Here is a 22,825-nt window from a genome sequence, read left to right as displayed (position 1 = left end):
TACATTTAGCAAATTAGGTCATTACAGGGGAGATTGTAGGGCAGAGGTGGAGAATTTAGCTTCAGCACTAAATTTGGGGAAGAGGAAGGGAGAAACATCAACAAGTCTTTTCTCTCTCCAGGGTTTTTGCTTTGTTTCATTTTGTCCTGGGTGATGGGCCTCCCAAGTCTTCTTACATGCTTTTTGTGCTCCCTTTATCAACCTACATGGTTACTTAATGGCTGCACCTGAAAAAGCCAGATGTAAGGGTTTTTATTTTTTAATGCAACTTATACATACTATAGGAATAAAAAGTTGTCTGGTTCTTTTCTTTTACATCCTATCATTTACATAATCTTTTTTACATCATAGTTTCATTTTCACTTTCAGCCAAATTATTCTCTTCCATTATTTTTCATCTTTATTGTTATTTTTTCTTAATACATAAAAAAATATCTGCAATTGCCCCTTCAAAGTTACACCAAATTTTCATTTCTTATTTTCTCAAAATATTGGTATGTTTTGCTATAAACAGCATACATCCTCTAATTCAATTTAAACATAGAGAGCATTTCTTTCAAAAAATTTTCTACCATTAACAATATACTATCACTTCTTTATTTCTTAATTAGTTACATAACAATGACAATCCTACTACTATTCTCTTTAGTCTACTAATATAACTCTTTTTTCCTTTCTTCCACTTTAACCATTTTCTCTTGGGCTCTCAAAAATCCCACTTTTAATTCTTTTCCTTCTTCTCCCCCTTTTCCCTAACTTCTTCTTTTTCTTTTCCCTATTTTTGTGGTTCTCGTATCTTTTCTTCTGAGTATTTACTTGTATTCTTCTAGTAACTTTCCGCAGGGTTTTCCCTGTTCTCCTCCTTTGCTTTCTATTTCGTGGTTTCTTTTTTGGGAGATCAATCCCTTTGTTTACCTTTTCTTTCTGACTGTAAATCCCAGTGAAATCTTCTATCTGCATTTTATTTTCAGTTCTTTTTTCCACCTTATCTTCCTGTACCTCATTTGTGCCCTCTTTTTACCACCTCTTCTTCTATTTCGTGTTCTGTATGTTCCCTTTGATTTCCTAGCTTTTCTTTACCAATTAACATTTCACACACGCTTTTCAGCATCACAAATAATTCATCATACATCCAAGTCTCCATTATGCAAGTTTAACTATTTTAGCAGATTTTTAAATTTTGGGGTTATACCACATTTAATTGCGAGTTTAGAATCTTCCAGATTCTGTTGCTCAGTTTTAAAATTAGTTCAGTCCAGGTCCTAGTTAAAGTTTTCTTTCTCTTCACAGCTGTAGATAGTTTCAGTCAAAACAATGTTGCAAAGACTCCTTAACGATTCTCACGTTTCAAAGTCTCTTCCTGAATCCAAGGTCACACTGCAGCTGCAACTCTCTCTTTTTTCCCTTTTCTTTTAAAGCACTTTAAATCCACAAAAAAGAAAAAAAAGAAAAAGGACTTCCCTCTGTTATTATTATTACTTTTTTTTCTTCACTAGCTGGTGTGGTATTTCTGCTCGCCGGTAAATGGCTCTCTGCAAACCACAGTACAATCCCACAACTAGCTGTCAATAGCCATCCAAGTGCGTTTAATCCACAAAGAATAGAATCAGATAAGGGGAAAAGAGACTTCCCCCTGGGCTCTTCCTTTCAGTTGTTAATTTTTCTTCACTTCCAAATTGCAGAAGACAAAATCCTCTGAGGCTTTGGTACTTAACCTCCTCTGCCTCCTTTTTTCAATAACATTCCCTGAAAGCTAGTTAGCCGCTAATTCTGCTCTGGGACCCTTTTTAAGATTAAGATCACCTTTTTCTTTTTTTTCTGTGAGTTGGTCAATCACTCACTCGGTTTCAACACTCTGGTCCGACACTGCTCCTGCACAATAACTTAGTCCAGATACCCCAGCTTTTTAGCAATCATTCAATTATGCCCTCCCCCCACTGCCGGTTTGAAGAGTTTTTTTTCTCTGACTTCCCGAGGAACTGCCGCTTCCTCTAAGTCATCTGAGACATCACTTCTTCTCCCCTGTCCCTCCAGGACAGGTTTTAATCCAAAGACCTCCCGACAGAGGTTTGTCCAGCTGGATTTCTGTGAGGTTTGGCAGAGCCTGCTTTTTCCCAGCTGGTCTCTCTGCGATGCTTCTGGCTTCTCCGTGTGACTGCCATTTTCTGAGCAGTGGACAGTGATAGTACAAAGCGAAGAGGAGAGGAAGAGGAATAAGCTCAAGACAGAGGTTTCCTGAAGCTGATCATAAGTGCTATTGAATTTATTGGATTCCATTGGATTGGTGACTATAAACTCTGTTTCTTGATAATAATGTACTGTATAGGCTTGTGAGGAGGAGAAGCTAAAGAGTAAAGATGTATATGTTGGATATAATTTAAGATGGACTAGAAGTGGATTGCAACAGGACTGGAACTATGAATTGTGTATTTGGATAATATCATAACTGTTAAGAGGTGATGGATTTGAGAAAAACTTTCAAAGCTGAAACATAGTAAAGGAACCTGTGCTGAGCAAGAAGAACAAGAGCCCCAGATTGTAGATATTGGACTGATAGAACTAATCAACTAGACTGTATAAAGAAATGATGCAAGACTCAAGACTTGATGGAATTCATTGGTTGAAGTGGTTGTAGAAGACAACATGGGGGGAAAGAGAACAATGTTGAAGGACTTGGGAGGATAATAAAACAAGAAGAAAGAAACAAAAGATGCATATATAAACAAAAACAAAATAAGAACTACATGAAATAGAATTAAGTGTAAAAGGTGATATAACTGTTTAACACTTATAGAATTTTGGTAATTTGAAAATAAGATATTTACACTCTACATATATATTACCTATATGTTTATAAGGTGGTTGTAAAGTGTTATAAGTATCATTAGAAATTATATTGAAATTATAGTGTGTGTGTTTGTGTGTGTGTGTTTGTGTGTGTGTTCGTAGATTTTCACGGGTGTAGGTATGCTGGTTTTGTTGTATTCGGGTATTTTTCCGTGTAAGGTTACACGGGAAAAGACCCGAATACAACAAAACCAGCATATATATATTATCACAGTAGGATATATACTTATTTATATTTATATTTATATTTATGGTATTTATACGTTCGAAGTTATTTATAAGGAGTTTTATATTTAAACCCATTTATATTTATGGTATTTATACGTTTGAAGTTATTTATAAGGAGTTTTTATATTTTAAACTAAATAGCCTAAGGCACAGTGAAGATATTCTTATCAACATGGCAGAATTGTTGTTTGATATATATATAGGTGTGCAGTGGCCTTAAAACGAAACCTAAATGGTTAAACCATTACATGTTGTTTTGGAGAAATCTCTTCCGTGTGGAAAAAATGATGAGTACCACAACTATTACCAGGACAAGTTAGAAAACCTTCCCAAACCCTACATCTACTACTGCATCTCCATCACACCAGCATTCAATAGAGAGTATGTTGGGACCAGAAAAAGGAGGCTTAGCATCAAATATCCAGAGTATGCAAGCCATGCTCTTGATGATACAAGAAGCAATGATCAAAACACAAGAAGCAATAGCAAACTACCATGAAGAGACCAAATGAAATCATAAAGAGATCAAACAGGATATGGGAGAAATGAAGGGAGATATAAGAAGAATGGATGACAAAATGGAAAATATCCAGCAAGCTATTATTAAAAATAAACAGAGAATAAAAATAGTAGACAAAAATGGAACAACTAGACAAAAAGATGGAAACAATGGAACAGAAATACAGACTTGTAAATCGAGATATTGAAGAATCTATTGTCTTTCTTGAGATGGAGAAAGCTTCCTTCTTTTTAAGTTTTCAGAATATCGTAGAAGAGAAGAAAGAAGACCAAGGTGAGAAGATGGCAGAACTTCTAGTGGATGTACTGCAGAGGGACAAATGGGATAGACGGAAAGATATAGACGAGGTGTGCAGAGTGTATACCAACTATGCACATAGACCCAGGTTAGCGAAAGAAGTCCATGTGGAATACCACCAAAGCATATATATGAGGACTCACTACAGTGTACATGGCAAGAAGAAACAAGAAAAGGAAACAAAACAAAAAGGATTGCAAAAATCACAAGAAGCAACCATGAAGAGACCAAATGAAATCATAAAGAGATCAAACAGGATATGGGAGAAATGAAAGGAGATATAGGAAGAATGGATGACAAAATGGAAAATATCCAGCAAGTTATTATTAAAAATGAACAGAGAATAAAAATAGTAGAGACAAAAATGGAACAACTAGACAAAAAGATGGAAACAATGGAACAGAAATACAGACTTGTAGATAGAGATATTGAAGAATCTATCCCAGAGGCCCAAAAAGATAATTTAAATTTGAGATTTATTATTTTACAATTGGAGACTATGAACTTTGGGGAGAAATTTGTAAAGATGGTGGAAAAAATATACACAACCCAAATAGCCAAAGTAAGAGGCAGAGGGGCTGGAAGCGTGTGTTCCTATAGTATCTTCCAGCCCCTCTGCCTCTTCCCTCTTCCTGGATTCATCAGACGTTTTATAAAACCCACAGCCTGTGCACACACACACACTCCTCTAGCAGCCCCTCAGCCTCTTCCCTCTTCCCCAACATCCTTCCCACCCCCAACCCAGCCACTCACCAGTTCTTTCTTCTTCTGGTTTTTCTTCTGAGAACTTTTCGGCAGCATGGTGAGGATGGGCAGGGTGAGTGAAAGAGTGAATGAGGGGAGGGAGCGTTCTGGTACGGGGCCTCCTGACCAACGGGTACAGGAAGGCAAGCTAAATTTCACCATATGGTACAGCTGTACCAGTCCGTACTGGTTGAAATCCACCCCTGCACAGGAGTTAGAAAATAGCAATGTATAGGTAGAGATGAACAAACATGTATTGTATAAATGGAAATGGTACATAATGAAGGATTGTAAATTAAGGAATGTATATAATAGTATCATATGTATAGACAAAGAGAAACTGAAATAAGGGAGGGAGAAGTGTATTTACAATGGATGTATATTGAGGTAGAAATGTACAGAAGTAAATTGCAAAAAACCTTTTGGCCTTTTTAAAAAAAAATGTTTAATAAAAATTTTTTAAAAAGCAAAAGGACAGAGGAGAGATATTTTCAGACATGCAAGAATCTGTGACTATAATTTTTCCACAAAGGTAGCATTAGTACTCGTGGTTGGTGCTTCTTGTCAGGGTAATAACGATTTAATAGCTGACCATCTGCTGTTGTAAGGTTGTAAACCAAGCTGATGAAATGAGAATGAATCAGCAGGGTTATTGCACTTTAAGAAGCTGCTTATATAAGGGGGGCCATGTGAGGGCATATCTCTCTCTCCTCGTGTATCACTCTTCTTGTGTATCTCTCTGGGTGCTTCCATGCTATAGTTGATGATCGATTGCCTGATTTTGACTAGTACATGTATGTATATATTCCTTTTATATAAAACACTGTTTGAAAGACAAACTTCTATTTACTCTATTTTGCTCCTGTGACCATCTCAAAATGGTCACACTGTGCTCATTCTGACACTTCTTGTCTGAACTATCATGAAGAACTCACAATTTGCAACTCTCTGTTTCTGCATATCATTCGCAAATTTTCTCTCATCCTCATTTTGGGCAGCAACAATTCTCTTACATGGGTTTGTTCGCTTCCACAGCTTCTTCCGTATCTTTTCCCACCAAGCATTCTTTTTCATATTTCTCACATCCAGACACTCATTTTATTCATACTTTTAAACAATTGTCTATATCCTACAGTCATCCCCAGATGGGCCTCTTAGATATAGACCTCTGTCATCTATCATGGTTTTCAAGTAATGCTTTTCTTAGTAAAATAAAGGTTACCTCCATCTCTGCCATTCTTGTTACTTAGGTTATTACTTAATCATCATGTTCTACCATCTTCTTTAGCTCTTTTTAAAAGGGACATGCAGTGCTGATACAATGTTTGACTAAAGACAAACCTTCCTTAAATATTTCAGGAACAGGAATACAAAAACATTGAAACAGTACTTTAAATAAATGTTGCTTTTAGACATGACATGACTGACTGCCAGAGATTCGATAAGACAAAGTAAGGTAAGAAAAGAATTGCAACTAGTATGTTCTTAGTACTGTAATTCAAACTTTCTCTTCTATGTAGAACTCTTAGATGGGAAGAATAGGAGCAAATGTACTCTTTCCAATGGAAACCTTCGTGAGTGAAAATTGAGTTCATGAAACTAATTAACTAAATAATTAGGTAAAATAATCTAATGATATATGTGTTTTTCTTCATGTTGCCAAGAATCAATGAATTTGAAAGAATTGAATTAATTCAACATTGACTATTAATATAGGAATTATTTTCAATTTCTCTATTCTATCAACAGGACAAGCAATGGAGCCATCAGAGAAGGGCATATATCTACACAAAGGGTGTTATTTTATATCAGTGGTGTCCTCACCTGAAAATATAGATTCATTGGAAAGTTTTGAAATCCGAGATGATGATACATTTATAATCACATATCCTAAATCAGGTAAATTCAAAGATGTCTTCCGAGGAAGAGTTGGTTTTGGATCCAGTACTTTTATTCAGTTTTTCAGTACTTTGGTTGCTGCAACTGTATCGTGCTGTAAACAGATTTTAACATTTGGCACAGAAGATGAAATGCAGGTGAAATAAAGCTGCAAATCTGTATTTTGACCATTTTTAATTTTACTTTACAAAGCTGACTTTCTGTCATACAACATATCAAATATTTTAGAAGAAGTTGTCTTTATGCATCTCTGAAATGTTTACTATAGGAAGATTGACTAAGAACATAAAATAATAGAACTGGAAGGGACCTCAGAGGTCTTCTTGATCCCCACTGCTTGAGCAGGAGACCCTATACGGTTTCAGAGAAGTGGCTGTCTCTAGTTACTTCTTAAAAGCATCCAATAATGGAGCACCACAACTTCTGAAGGCAAGCTATTCCATTGGTTGATTGCTTTCATTGTTAGGAACTTTCTCCTTAGTTCTAAGTTGCTTCTCTCCTTGATTAGTTTCCATCTATTGTTTCTTGTCTTGCCTTTGGGTGCTTTGGAAAATGGGTTGATCCCCTCATCTTTGTAGAAGTCCCTCAAATATTGGAACAGTGCTATCATGTCACCCCTAGTCGGTCTTTTCATTAGACTAGACATGCCCAATTCCTGCAGCTGTTCTTTCTATGTTTTAGCCTACAGCCCCCTAATCATTTTTGTTGCTCTTCTCTACACTCTTTCCAAGGTCTCAACATATTTTTTATATTATAGTGACAAGAACTGGATGCAGTATTCCAAGTGTGGTTTTATTAAGGCTTTGTAAAGTGCTACTAGAACTTCACTTGATCTTGATTCTATCTGTTAGTGCAGCCTAGTGCAGCATTGGTACTTTGCTGTCACCACACATTGTTGACTCATATTTAAATTATTGTCCACTAGGACTTCAAGATCCCTCTCATAGTTACTGGGATTAAGCCAAGTTTCACCTAATCTATACTTATGCAGTTGGTTTTTCTTGCCTAAGTGAAATATCTTACTGTTATCTATGTTGAATTTCATTTTGTTAGATAAGGCCTGGTATTTAAATCTGTCAAGGTCTGTTTGGATCTTGTCTTCCGGGGTGTTGACTATTCCTGACATCTTAGTGTTGTCTGCAAATTTGATGAGCTCCCCTTCAATTCCCTCATCTATATCATTTATGAAGATATTGAAGAGTACTGGAACCTTTGGGTACCTCATGGTTACTTCCCTCCATATGGATATAGTTCCATTGAGGACTACATGTTGAGTACTGTTGGTCAGCCAGTTACAAACCCACCTAGTGGTAGTGCTATCTATACCACATTTAATTAGCTTGCCAAGAAGTAGGTTATGATCGAGTTTATCAAATGCTTTACTGAAATCTAAGTATACTATGTTGACAGCATTTTGCTCATCTACTAATTTGGTCATTTTGTTGAAGAATGAAATAAGATTTATTTGGCATGATCTGTTTTCAATGAATCCATGTTGGCTTCTCATCATTACACTGTTTGCTTCTAGGTCCATGAGGGCGACCCTAGGGAGGGCAAAAAACAACCCAATGCACAAACCGGAAGTTCAGGAACAGACTTCTGGTTGGCCCTTTGGGCCATTCTTCTCCCTCCAGAGGCTTCGGGGAAGCCTCCTGAAGGCTCCAGAGGGTGAAAAACAGCCCCACAGGCAAACCAAAAGTCAGTTCATGAATTTCCGGGTTGCCCACAGTGCCTTTGTTTGGTCTACGGCGAAATTTCTGGGTTTCAAAATTTCTAGGGCCGTTTGTCGCCCTCCAGTGGCTTCCTGAAGCCTTTGGAGGGCCTCCAGGGGGACGGGGGGCTATTTTTGCCCTCCCCAGGCTCCTAAAAAGCCTCTGGAGCCTGGGCAGGGCGAAAAACCAGTCCATTTCACACCAAAAGTGTGTGTGGGGGGAATGGCAGGGGTCGTGCGCACATGCACATGGGGGTTGCACATAGAATATGGGTGTGAGCACACTTGCACATGACCCCCGCTGCATCCCCCCGCTTTTGGCACACGATGGGAAACAGGTTAGCCATCACTGTTCTAGTGATGTTCACAGATTTGTTGCTTGATTATCTTTTCCAAGATCTTCCCAAGTATTGATGTCAGGCTGATTGGTCTATAATTTCCTGAATCTGCTCTTTTTTCCCCCCTTTTTGGAAGATAGGGACCACACCAGCTCTTTTCCAGTCCTCAGGTATTTCACCGGTGATCCAAGAACTTTGAAATATATGTTTCAAGGGTTCTGAAATTATGTCTGCCAGTTCCTTCAGTAGTGTTTTTCTTTTTGTGTGTGAAGATAGATGTGTGAAGTATGAATTAAGCAGTTCTGCTGTCTCTCTGCTCTCCATTTCTTCTTTGACATCTTCTCCGATTAGTAGACCAATTGCTTGACTTTATTTCTTGTTATTCTCCAAATAATAATGGCCCTGGATGAATTAATTTAATTATTTCTTATTTACAGGCACAGTGTGGACTCAGAACATTGTGAGCTTGATTCTTTATGAAGGTCATCGAGATGGAACTGAAAATATTACCCTGATTGACAGGGCACCATGGCTAGAGTATAATATTAATCATGTAGATTTACCTAGTCGCCCATCACCTCGTGTCATTTGTTCCCATCTGCCCTACTATTTGGCACCCAAAGGATTACGAAGTAAAAAAGCAAAAGTAGGACATATTTTGGTAACTTGTGGGGTGGAGTAGGGAGCTTTCTGTCTTCTTTTTTTTAAGCTCTACATCTGATTGTATTATTGACAAATAAATGCAAATGAACAGATGTTACATTGTTCCAATGTGTTGGGTGATTTGCAGGCTGGGAAAAAATAACTCAAATAAAATGGGGAACCCAGAATCTCATGCTTGGCCAAAATAGAACCCAACTGAAGATCCATACAGAGATATTTAATCCTTCAGGTTACTTTTTCCAAAACGACATTTCCAGATGGATTGGAACTTTTTGTGCTGCATAATCAGTTTCTATCTTAACATATATGGAGGATGCCAAGTTGAGGGATGCCAAGTTGAGGAATGGCTAACATAAAATCCTTTTTACAATTGCTACTCTAAGTCACTCATGCCCTTCTTGATGGAGGACTGTAGTAGCTTTAATTTGGAGCTGTTTTATTTATCAATTATTCAGAAACTTGAGTGGGTACAAATGTAGCAAGGTAGGCATTTGTGTGTTCTCCAAGAACTGCATACATTTCACTTCTGCTATTGAAACCACATTTGCTCTCTGTTTGATTCTGGATCAAATTCATATTTCCTAGTTATGACCTTTAAAGCCCTTCAGGAATTGGGGACAGGTCATTTGAAGGACCTCTGTCCTCAGTTACATCTACCCATTCCATCAAGTCCAGTAGGAAAGGCATGATGGGAAATCTGCCAGCTAGGGAGTTTTAGGCATGACCTAGGCAGACCTTTTTTGCCAATCCCCTGTCCTATTCCCTCTAAAGTGAGGCTGGTTCCAACCTTGCTGGCCTTCTGGAAGGTCCTCCAAATGGTTTTGCTAATAGCTTCGAGGTTCTATAATAAAGTGTAGCTTCTAAGGTGATTTTATGAGAATTAATTGATGTACGTACTCTGTATGCTTTGCTGCCATTCTGGGTTTGTTTGTTTGTTATCTTCTTTTAATTTAAATTTAAATTGAGGTTCTTAATGGTTTTTATTTTATTTATTTAATAAATGAATTAATAAATAGTTACCCCAAATCACCATGTAAGATGTGCAGGTACACAAATGTGATAGATTGTGTGTGTGAGAGAGAAAGGTAGGGGGAGGGAGGGGGAGAGAGAGACATTGCAGATATATATTTTTTCCCATGGAAAGTTAACATATTGTAAAATAAAGTGCAAATGGATTTCTGCTCTCTAGAAAGTCCCCTAAGGTCCACCAAGCCTCAAGGTTTTTCGACCAATCCCACTTTTTTCCTGCTGTATTCCCTCTAACTGGAGTCTGAGATAATTTTTGACTAGATACTTTCTTCTTCCTACAGATTGTTTATGTGTTCAGAAATCCGAAGGATGTCTTGGTTTCTGGCTATCATTTTTTCCCAGTTATGAAAGTGCTGGAAGCATCAAAAAAATTTGATGTTCTCTTGGAGAAGTTTTTGGCTGGCAAAGGTAATAAATTAATCACAATCAGGTTAGTTTTTGTTTTGGACAAGAGATATAAATTCAATCCACTTCCTCCTCCATACAATAAAATAAGAATAGCTATTTTCAATCCTCATTCAATAATTTGCATAAACTGTATGCAAACAGTTTATAATGGGATGGATGAGTGGAGAAGAATGCAGGATTCCTAGAATAATTTGTGATGCAAAAATAGATGGGAGAGGGGAGACAAGGCAGCTTATTAAGGGAGAGTGAGAACAAATACAAGGATCCATTAAAATGGAGAAAAATGGAGGGGAAAATTTGATGGATTTAAAATCAGGGTGTATTATTATTATTGTTGCTGTCATTGTTGCTGTTGTTGTTGTTGTTGTTGTTGTTGTTATTATTATTATTATTATTATTATTATTATTATTATTATTATTATTATTATTATTATTATTATTATTATTTTACGATTGTATCACAGCGGCCAGTTGTTTCGCCGGATTTGGCATTGATTACCAGTCGGGCCCCACCCAGGGCCCTAGGACGTCGTAACGTATTTTCGTAATATACGTGCAGATCCAAGCAGTGCAGCTTTTTGCATTTGACTGATGGTGATTTTGTCAAGTTTTAACTGTTTTAAATGTAATTCCAGTGCTTTTGGAATAGCACCCAGTGTGCCGATTACCACTGGAATTACCACTGCTGGTTTGTGCCATAATCGTTGAATTTCAATTTTTAAGTCCTGGTATTTCGCGACTTTTTCATGTTCCTTCTCCTCAACCCTGCTATCACCTGGTATTGCGATGTCTATGATTGTAACCTTATTTTTCTCAACCAGTGTGATGTCTGGTGTATTATGCGCCAGTATTTTATCCGTTTGTATGCGAAAATCCCACAAGATCTTGACCATCTGACCCTCGGTGACTTTTTCAGGCTTATGTTCCCACCAGTTTGTTGCTGTTTTAATATTATAATTTTTGCACAAATTCCAGTGGATCATTTGTGCCACTGAATTGTGCCGCATTTTATAGTCAGTCTGCGCGATTTTTTTACAGCAGCTGAGTATGTGGTCAACAGTTTCATCAACTTCTTTGCAGAGTCTGCATTTGGCATCATCAGAGGATTTTTCAATTTTGACCTTAATGGCATTTGTGCAGATATCTTGTTCTTGTGCAGCCAGGATTAGTGACTCTGTTTCTTTCTTTAATGTACCTGTTGTTAACCATAACCAAGTTTTTTCACTGTCCACTTTATCTTTTTTTTTTCTAGAAATTGACCATGTAAGGCTTTGTTTTGCCAACTCTCCATTCTTGATTTTATCATATCTTTTCTGTACTCTTGTTTCGTCTGTTGGGCCTTCAGTAGATTTTTGTTCTTTACTTCGATTAATAGATGTTCTTGACTTTCTTTTAAATAATCAGTCAGTGCATGTTTTTCTTCTTCAACTATTTGCTTCACTTGTAATAATCCTCTGCCACCTGATTTTCGGGTTTGCAGGTATAGTCTATCAGTGTCACCGCGTGGATGTAAACTGTAGTGCATTGTCATTAGTTTCCTGGTTTTTCGGTCCAAAATGTCCAAATCAGCTTGTGTTCAGTTAACTATACCAGCTGTGTATCTTATAACTGGTATTGCCCAGGTATTTATGGTCTTGATTGTATTTCCACCATTTAATTTAGATTTCAAAATTTTCCTAACTCTATTGGTGTACTTATTATTATTATTATTATTATTATTATTATTATTGTTATTGTTATTGTTATTGTTATTGTTGTTGTTGTTGTTGTTGTTGTTGTTATTATTATTATCATCATCATCATCATCATCATCATCATCATCATCATCATGTAATGGGGGATAAAAGCTGTTCCAGATAGGGAGGTTTTTTTGTAGAATCACAATGTTCACTGTTAGATACGGCAATGAGAAGGCAAACTCAGGTTTAACGCAACAACAGCTCTTTATTACAACAGTCAAGTCTGTACAATCCAGCAGCAGTTAGGTCTGACAGCTCTCCTTTTATAGGGACCTGTCAGACCTCTCGACCAATCAGATTGAATCTCTGTTCCTGCCACAGTAGCCTGTGTTAATGTCTAACACCCCTCCTCTCTTGGTCAGGATGTTCCAATTGGTTATGTAGTCCTTGAGGTAGGCGGGTCTTTGTTTTACCCTACCAGACCTACGCAGTTCATTCGGAACCGGCTCTTCAGGCAGGTCGGACAGAACTCTGTGCTCTCCAGCTCCGCTCTGTGGAACCTGCTGGAACTTACCCCAGGCTGCGGCTGGAGTTCCTTGAGTTTGCTCACTTGGAGCTCGCTGTGGGCCTGCAACAAACTCAGATAAGTCTACCGGACATTTCGGGTTTGAGTTGTCTGTGAAAGGAGTGAATGTTTGCTCCTTTTGGGTAGGGCCTTGGCCGTTTGGTTTCAGAGTTTGGTCTGGTACTCTAAGATTGGAGTGGGAGAGGCGACCACCGAGTTGGTCAATGTGCCTCCTCCAATTTCTACCATCCTCAAGCTCCAGTAAGTAGGAGCGAGGCCCGGTGATGCCTATCACCATAGCAGGAATCCACAGAGTTCCCCGGCATAGTTGTGGGCGTATACTGAATCCCCTATGCTAAAGTTCTGAATCTTGCTTGTGGAATCTGGGGGCGATGTGGCAGAGTAGTTTGGATGTAGCCGGTCTAAGTGGGACCTTAGACGGCGACCCATGAGAAGCTCGGAGGGGCTTCTCCCGGTGGTGGCGCTTGGCGTAATATGTTGGATTAGTAGATAGTGGTCAACCCATGTTTGCTAATCACCCAGGCCCATTCTGGTGAAGGCCTCTTTAGCAGATCACACCATTCTCTCCGCCTGACCATTGGAAGCTGGATGGAATGGCGCTACCAGGGCATGCCGAATTCCCTGACTGGCTAAGCAGGTCTCGAATTGCATGGCCGTGAATTGGGGCCCATTGTCTGAGACCAAGATGTCGGGCAGGCTGTGAGTGGAGAAAAGTCTCTGTAGCACCTTGATGACCGCCTCTGCCGTGGTAGAGGTCATCAGGGCTACCTCTAGCCATTTCGAATATGCGTCCACAACTATGAGGAATGTTTGGCCATGAATGGGGCCTGAAAAATCAATGTGCACCCTAGGCCAGGGTGCCTGAGGGCGCTCCCACTCCTTAGCGGGCGCCTCTGGGGGAGCTGGTCTGGATTCCTGACATGGAGCGCAGGTAGCCACCCACTCTTCTATCTCCCTGTCCATGTTAGGCCACCAGATGTAGCTCCTAGCCAAGGACTTCATCCTGACGATGCCAGGATGCACCACATGTAATGCCTCCAATACTGCCTTTCGCAATTTGTTTGGAACAACCACCCGGTCCCCCCACAGTAAACAACCTTTGATAACTGACAGCTCATCACGTTTAGCAAAAAACAGCTTAAAATTGGCCCCATCAGGCCCCTTGGGCCACCCCCTCCACACCCAGTTAAGAACCTGCTTAATAACAGCGTCTTTGGTGGAAAAGCGGGCAATGTCAGTGGAAGAGACAGGTCCAGAGTCCAGGCAGTCAATAAGAAGGACCGGTGTCTCCAGAGTGGGGTCAGCCAACAGTTCAGGTAGGGGAGAGCGGTTTAACGCGTCGGCATGTTCCAACGTAGAGCCAGGGTGGTGGATGAGCTTGTAGGACTAGGCAGCCAGGAAATCAGTCCACCTGGTCATGCGCGGAGATAAGGAAACTGGGGTAGGTCGGTCCCCAGCCAGCAGCCCCAACAATGGTTTGTGGTCCGTTACAAGTTTGAAATCGCAGCCGTAGAGGTACTCGTGAAAACGCTTGACTCCCGCTACTGCAGCCAAAGCCTCTCTGTCCAGCTGGCTATAGTTCCGTTCAGCGGGAGACAAGTTTTGTGAGTAGAAGGCAATGGGGGCTTCCGCGCCGTTGGGCATGCGGTGATTGAGGACAGTGCCAACGCCAAAGGGGGATGCGTCGCACGTTAACACCAGCGGCAGGGTCTGGCTGTACTGGACCAGCTGGGAGTCAGCCATGAGCAGGTGTTTCACCCCGGTGAATGCGGCAGCCTCGGCTCGGCCAAAGGACCATTTGGCATTTTTGGACAGGAGGCGATACAAGAGCTCTGCGATGGTAGCTTTCTGTTTGAGAAAGACACTGTAGAAGTTAAGGAGCCCGAGGAAAGCTTGCAGCTCGGCCTGATTGCGAGGTGTAGGGGCGTCCTGGATTGCTCTTACTTTTTGGGGTGGATCCCAGAACCATCAATTATGTACCCTAGGAATTCTACCCTGGGCACATTAATTTTGCATTTTTCTTTTTTAAGTTGGAGGCCCTTTTCGTGAATTCTGGTCAAAACAGCCCTAACTCTTTTCAAAAGTTGTGCCTCGTTTGCAGCCGATACCAAAATGTCATCGAAATAGGGGACGACTCCTTGTACCCCCTGCAAAAGCCATTCCATTACGCTTTGGAACAGTCCTGGGGCGATACTAACTCCAAATTGCAGGCGGTTGCTTTTGAATGCACCCCTGAGCGTCACAATGGTTTGAGCCTCTGCTGTGGTGCCATCTACAGGCAACTGCTGGTATGCCTGCGCCATATCTAATTTAGCAAAAAAAATTCCTGGCCTTAGCGAATGTAGTAGGTGCTGTACAATGGGCACAGGGTAGGCGCTTTGTTGCAGCGCGTTATTAATTGTGCATTTATAGTCCACGCAGATGCGGACTGACCCATCCAGCCTGACTGGGGTCACTATAGGGGTCTCCCAGCGAGCATGGTCGACTGGTTCTAGGATCCCCTGGCTCACCAGTTTGTCAATTTCCCTATCGATTTTAGGGTGGAGAGCGCCATATCTAATTTAGCAAAAAAAATTCCTGGCCTTAGCGAATGTAGTAGGTGCTGTACAATGGGCACAGGGTAGGCGCTTTGTTGCAGCGCGTTATTAATTGTGCATTTATAGTCCACGCAGATGCGGACTGACCCATCCAGCCTGACCGGGGTCACTATAGGGGTCTCCCAGCGAGCATGGTCGACTGGTTCTAGGATCCCCTGGCTCACCAGTTTGTCAATTTCCCTATCGATTTTAGGGTGGAGAGCGAAAGGCACTCTCCTGGGTTTTAGCCTGATAAGCACGACGTTGGGGTCCAAATTAAAAGAAATTGGCATCCCCACATACTTACCGAGACCGGAGCCGAAGACGTCCTCGAAGTCCTTAAAAATCACCTTGGCGGCGCCATCCGCTATTGTGTTGATTCCGGTGACTTCCAAGCCCAGGGCTTCGAACCAGTCTAACCCCAGGAGGCTCTGTAGTGGTGCGCTGGCCACAGTCATGGGAAGCTTGGGTTGATGCCCTTGAACTGGACCCAGAAGGTGCCCTGGCCCATGATGTGGACTCGGTTCGCCTGGTAGTCGCGCAGCATGATGTCTGGTGTGCGAAGCTGCCGTTTTTTCAGGCTTGGGATGGCTTGCTTCAGGGTCGACCAGGAGATGATCGTGAGTGACGATCCAGTGTCGACTTCAAGTTCGCAGGGAGCGACCTCACTGAGGACTGTGACTTTCAGCTTTTTTGACCGCCTTGTGCGGACTTGCCCTATCGTGGTTTGATAGGTTACCCTTGGTTCTTTCTCTGGGTACTCTCTCTGAGCTCTCTCCCTGGGTTGTCTCTCTGGGGGCCCTTGGTATTTCCGCCAGGTCCCTGGGTTGGGCCTCTGTTGACGGTTTGATTTTGGCTGCCATGTGGTGGCAGGGACTTCACTCCGGCACACTTTTGCGATGTGCCCCTTTTTATCTCAATGCTGACAGGTTGCGTCCCAGAATGGGCAAGTAGACCGGGCATGATTTCCTCTGCAGCTTGCGCAGGGCGGCAAATGCGAGTCGAATTTTTGCGCCGGCTTTGTGTGGCTACTGCGCATGCAGTAACTGTCATCGTCTTCGCTGTCAGGGGTTTCTTGGTCTGCGGCCTTGTGTTGGATGCGCACCTGTTTCTGAGTGGTTTGTGGCGCATTGTGCTGGCGCTGCAAGGCTTCCATGGACTTGTCGGCCGATTCAGATGCTCTGGCTTCATCAAGTGCGATCTGCAGAGACATGTTTGATTTTGCGAGCAGACGTCTCTGCAGGTGGATGTCCTGCACTCCGCAGATCAGGCGATCTAGGATTTGGTCGTCCAGGTCATGGAAGTCACAGTATGTCGCTGCCTTTCGCAGGGCCGCAACATACTGGTTAATGGACTCTCCTTCCTTCTGGTTCCTCATGTTGAATTCATGGTGGCGAACGTGTCTTGAAAGCTTGGGCGCGTAATGCATTTTTAAAGTCTGTTGCAAGGCCGCCCATGTAACCGCTTGGATCGGAGTTGGCTCTGATAGGTCTTTTGCCGTTTCGAAAATCTCTTGGCTGCAGTAGCCCAGGAAGAGGTTTTTTTTGTGGGAGTCTGGAACTCCCATGAGGTCGTTTGCCTCGAGGAAGCATTCGAACCTCAGCATGTAGGATTCCCAGTGTTCGGCCACTGGGTCGTACGGAGTTGGCGGGGCGTGCATGGCCATTTCATCTTGGAGCGATTTGAGTTTGCTGCTTAAAATGGCTGCTTGATGCTGCGCCAATGCTCCGGGCTGGATTCACTTGCTGCATTGACTCGTTGCTTGTTCTTCGCCTTATCTGCCTCTCGATCCCACCTTCATTGCCAATGTTAGATAGGGCAATGAGAAGGCAAACTCAGGTTTAACGCAACAACAGCTCTTTATTACAACAGTCAAGTCTGTACAATCCATCAGCAGTTAGGTCTGACAGCTCTCCTTTTATTGTTAGCTGTCAGACCTCTTGACCAATCACATTGAATCTCTGTTCCTGCCTAAACAGAGGACTGGAGTGGAAACCACAGTACCCTGTGTTAATATCTAAATGTAGAATTTCCAAATAGCGAGGTAGCCCTATTATTATTTGGTTAATCTTTGGTGAGATTCACAGCCTTTGCAGCTGGTTGATTTAGGTTAGGTTAGGTTTATTAAATTTATAGACCGCCCCGTCTCCCCGTAGGGACTCGGGGCGGTGTACAGACTGTTCATGTATAAAACAACAAAACATAACATAAAACACCAGACAAAACAACGCAACCATACCGTCTGTATATACAACCCAAACTAATTAAATAATTAAAAACAATTCTAAAACCAATTTAAAACCCCAGAATTTAAAATTTAAAAAGCCAACCAGGAAGGTCAGTAGTGGGTGCTACCTGTAGGTACAATTACAATTACAATTAGGCCAGGCCAGCTAGTCGAAACAGGTGGGACTTGAGTTTCTTGCGGAAGGAGCGGAGGTCCAAGGTAGTTCTAATATCGGGGGGAGGTCGTTCCAGAGGGTTGGGCCCATCACAGAGAAGGCCCTATTCCTAGGCACCACCCGCCCGCACTGCTTAGCGGAAGGTACCCGGAGGAGTCCCTCTCTGTGAGAGCGGATTGGTCGCAGGGATTTGTGGGGTAGAATGCGATCCCGCAGGTAACTAGGTCCCGAGCCATGGAGCGCTTTAAAGATGACAATCAACACCTTGAAACGCACCCGAAAAGCCACAGGCAGCCAGTGCAGCTCTCGCAGGAAAGGTGTTACATGGGAGTACCTAGTACTCCCCATAATAACCCGCGCAGCTGCATTCTGGACCAGCTGGAGCCTTCGGGTGCATATCAAGGGGAGCCCCATGTAGAGAGCGCTGCAGTAATCAAGACGGGAAGTCACCAGGGCATGAGTGACTGTGTGAAGGGCGTCCCCTCTAGTAGGGGGCGCAATTGGCGCACCAGGCGAACCTGGTGGAACGCCCCCCTAGCCACGGCTGTCACATGATCATCTAGCGACAGCCGGGAATCTAGGAGGACGCCCAAATTGCGTGCCCTATCCACCGGGGGCAGTTGTTCCCCCCCGATGGCCAGAGATGGAACACACTGGCTAAAGCGGGGCGCCGGTAGCCACAGCCACTCCGTCTTGGAAGGGTTCAGCTTGAGTCTGTTGTCACCCATCCAGACCCGCACGGCTTCCAGACACCGGGATATCACCTTGACGGCTTCGTTGGGGTGGTTCGGGGTAGAGATATATAGCTGAGTGTCATCTGCATACAGATGGCACTCAACCCCGAATCCTCGAATGATAACTCAACAGCTCGAATCCTAATCCTATTTCATTCTCCAGAACCTTCTCAACCTGATGTATCACAGAACATGCTCTCAAAGTGCCAGGTGGGCAGAAGCTGAGGCAAGTGATGGGGGCTCACCCCACCATGCAATGCTGAAGCAGAGACTGTCATGAAGCCACTGAGTAACCACATCTCATTAATCAGGGTGTGATTATGTTGGGAATAATGGACAGAATCTAAAATTAATACAAATCAATGTTCATTTGGAAAAGTAGCGAGTTATCTGTATTTTTTTTAAAAAGACTAAAACTAAAAAAAACAAACACACTCTAACGTGAAATCACATGGGAAGCATTTAAGGGTTGGACATAGAAGAGAGCTAACGGGAGTAAGTCTGATATTTGCAAATGTATAAAAAATTAATTCAGAGTGTCCAAAGATGCAAATAAAGAAAAGCAAAAGAAACAAAACAATGTAGCAGCTTCTTGACAAAACTCTCCCTTTAGCAAGTGAGAGTATGCAACCACATTAGTTATGGCTCCCATTCCTTCTCTCTCCTCTCCGCAATTAGTGTTATTAGGTGTTTAGTGTTATTATCAATTGAGCTTTCATCTGTAGGTCCATCCAGTCATAAAGATAAATGGAAGAAATTAAAGCATTCAGAATGTATCTCTGAGATGGATTGTTAGTTGCAACATTGCAGTGCCCAGCTAAACAATTAAACCAAGTGACTTTGAAGATTGCACTCATAATTATGCCAAATTCATTTCTTTCCTATCAGTGTTCTGTAGTTTATGGCTAGACCATATAGAAGGCTGGTACAATCATAAGGATGATTTCAATATTCTCTTCCTTTCTTATGAAGAAATGAAAAAGGTAAGATGTGCCCATTTTGTGTGGTGTGGCATAAACAAAAATTAAGCACAGAATGGTTTAGAAATGATGGGATGTATAGAATAACTTATTCCAAGAAGGAGTAGTAGAGTTGACCACCAGAACCACCCTTGGTTATTTCTGTGAACTCCCCTATGACCGATGAGATCTCTGAAGAAACATAAGAGCCCTCTCTTCAACAGGAAGGAGGAGGATCCATGAAACTAGAATGTGATCATCTTAGTATCAAAAAGATTAATTTTAAGGCATTTTTGGGAGCACTTGCTGAGATGATCAGGATATGAATTTAATCAATAAAATAAAATGCATAATGTTCTCCTCTTTTGGCTCAAAGAAGATTGACTCAACTCAAGTACATTTTCAAGAGAGACCAAAACATTCATTTAGTTTGGTTGGAGAACCAGCCAGCTTCTGTTGCAGCCAAGATTGCTTAGAATGTAAGAGTCTGAATCATAAATACATTGAGAACCAAAAATGTTTCTCAACAATTTGTCTCCTGGAAACCTTTAGCAGCAATTCTAAGGATGGATTTCTGTGTTTAACGAATATTGTACGCTTTTTGAAAAAAATACAAATGATTTAATATTAGAATAACTGTTTCAGTAAGAAAAGAATTAAAGGCAGGGGAAGTGAGAGACAGCATTGACATGCGAGATATGTATAAGATAGTGATAATCTTTAGAATTCCCCAAATATATCAGCCACATTTTCCGTCTCTTCTCCATTGTTATGGATGAACTAATATAAAGCTGTATCAAATTGCAGGATCTGAGAAGTTCTGTACTGAAAATATGCAATTTCCTAGAAAGAGAACTAACTGAAAAGGAGGTGGATGTTGTGGTGGATAAAGCTACATTTGATGGCATGAAAGCAGATTCTAGAACAAACTATGCAGTCATGAATCCTACCTTAGCAGATTCTAGCAAAGGGGTCTATCTTCGTAAAGGTAAATCCATAGAAATTTATACTCTAGGGGTATGCTTATGAATTTGCCAGGATTGCAATTTATACTCTAGGGGTATGCTTATGAATATGCCAGGATTGCCACCTTCATCTGAAAGGATTTTTTTGTAGAGTGGTATCAGGGATGGGCTTCAAAAATTTTAGCAAGGGGTTCTCTGCCAGGTTGCTGAGTGGGCGTGGGCATGGTGGGCATGGCCTAGTCGGCCTCCTGCACCACAGCGTGTGTGTGTGTCCTCTCCAGGCTCTGGAGGCTTTCTCCGAGCCTCCAGGAGGGCAAAAATGACCTCCTCGGGCTCAGGAGGCCTTCTGGAGGCTGGAAACGGGCCCATTTCTGGCCTTCTTGAACTTTTGATAGGCCCGTTTTTCACCCTCCCTGAGCCTTCATGCATGACCTGCACTTACCTGCATCCAAAACAGGCCGTGTGGGGACTCCTTGGGACAAGCAGGGTGGGATGGGCAGGGCCAGCCAGGTGTGGGATTTGGGGGTTCTCAGAACTGCACAGAATCTTAGCTAGAGGTTGTCCCAAAACCCTGCGAACTCCCAGCAGCCCATCCCTGAGTGGTATGTACATTTTCTAACAACTTCGCTTTCTGCTGTCTCTTCATGATGTTGCACTAATCTGAGGCAACCATAAGGCTTTCTTAGCTGTACCAAAGTTTAATTGGTGTACTTTGTTTTATCCTGATAGTTTTTTTTTTTTGCCATGGATAGAATCTGACAGTTACAATGTCTGGTCTGCTGCTTCACAGTCTAATGATCCTTTAGGAATGAGATTGTTCAAATACTGACCACTTCAGCCTGTTGGAGAGACATCATCTTTGCTCTCTACCCTGGGAATTGTCCTCCAGTCTTAGAGCTGCCTCCTTTAATCCTGCAGTAACACAGCCAATGCTAAAAAAATACAACCCATCAATCATTTTAATTAAGCATGGGACCGGTTCCAACAGGGTGAACTCCAGATCATTTAGAACTTCACTGGCAGACTATTGGTTCCATGACTTCCCAGAACAAGATGCTTATACCAGAGAAATCACTTGACTCCATATAGTTAGAAATCTTTACTGTTCTATCAAGCCTTCACTCTGTAGTCCTGCTCTAGTTAAAATAGTAAGGAACCAGCTTCCTGCCCAAAAATTAGAAATACAGATTTGTATATATTGTGTGATGGACAGGGAGGTAGACATTCCTCTGATAACATAGGGATATGCAATGTTCCCGATTTTGCAAACTATTACCCTCTATCTAAGACTCCATGAAACCGATAACAGGCATGGTAACTGGAGGCTAGAAACCACATCTGGAAGACTTTTGACCTTCATCTCTATAGTCCACTCCAGAAGCTCTAAAGATATAGATATATACAATGTGTGTATGTATGTGTGTGTGTGTACATACACATACACACAAACATACATACATTCCAATACACACACACACATTCATTTTGGTGATAGGATGACACAAATAGCCTCTAGTTTAATTGAATACAAAAATTATGTTTTGCAAACCATTAAACTGTTGACATTTTTTTAACCACTGCTTTCCAGGCATTGTTGGGGACTGGAAGAACCTCATGACTGTTGCCCAGAGTGAAAGGTTTGACCGTGTATTTAAGGAGAGGATGGAAAAACTGCCCTTCAAGTTCTGCTGGGATATTCAGGAGGATCCATGAGCCTATTTCCAGCTTACTGGAGGAAAATAATGTCTGATACACACCTTCAAATAGCTTGAATCAGAGATGACCTTCCAAGAATGGTCTTTATGTAACTTTGTAATGTTTAATTCTCAACTTTGCAGAGATCATAGAACAAAGCAACATTAAATTATATGCTATTATTATATGTAAAAGATACTGCAAGAAACAGTTAATAGTAAATCTCTCTGAAATTCTTACTATCATTTGTATTTTGATTCCACAAATGAGGCCAGATGCACTAAAGTTTTGACATTGTCCAGCTAGTTCCTACTGTACCCTTTAAAAAAAAACAATTTGCCAATTCCTAGCATCAGATTTCCTCATATGGGTAAGGCCCTTTCTCCATTGCCTTTAGTTAGTAGTGGAACTACTAACTACTACTGGTATAAAAATTGCTGTCCTTATTGCTGATGTCTTTCTGAATCTATTACCTCCCATTTGGCTTGTCCCATAAGTGATGTCCTTATTTCTTTTTTCTTTTTAACACTTAAAACACTCTTTTA

The 22,825-nt window shown here is 41.6% G+C and overlaps 1 pseudogene across 1 annotated transcript; it reads left to right on the top strand.

Annotated features, from left to right (window-relative positions):
• The first annotated feature begins 2,263 nt into the window (after positions 1 to 2,263).
• Positions 2,264 to 22,474, top strand: LOC309388058 (amine sulfotransferase-like; annotated as a pseudogene). The gene is made up of 7 exons (XR_014176850.1): positions 2,264 to 2,284; positions 6,386 to 6,535; positions 9,022 to 9,230; positions 10,558 to 10,684; positions 19,550 to 19,644; positions 20,428 to 20,608; positions 22,174 to 22,474. The product of XR_014176850.1 is annotated as an amine sulfotransferase-like (transcript).
• The last annotated feature ends 351 nt before the right edge of the window (positions 22,475 to 22,825 follow it).

This window comes from Natrix helvetica (assembly GCF_964273705.1).
Source record: "Natrix helvetica genome assembly, chromosome: 2".
NCBI classification, from domain to species: Eukaryota; Metazoa; Chordata; class Lepidosauria; order Squamata; family Natricidae; genus Natrix; species Natrix helvetica.
The sequence above is the reverse complement of the archived record's forward strand: the minus strand, read 5'-3'. Positions and strand labels throughout refer to the sequence as shown.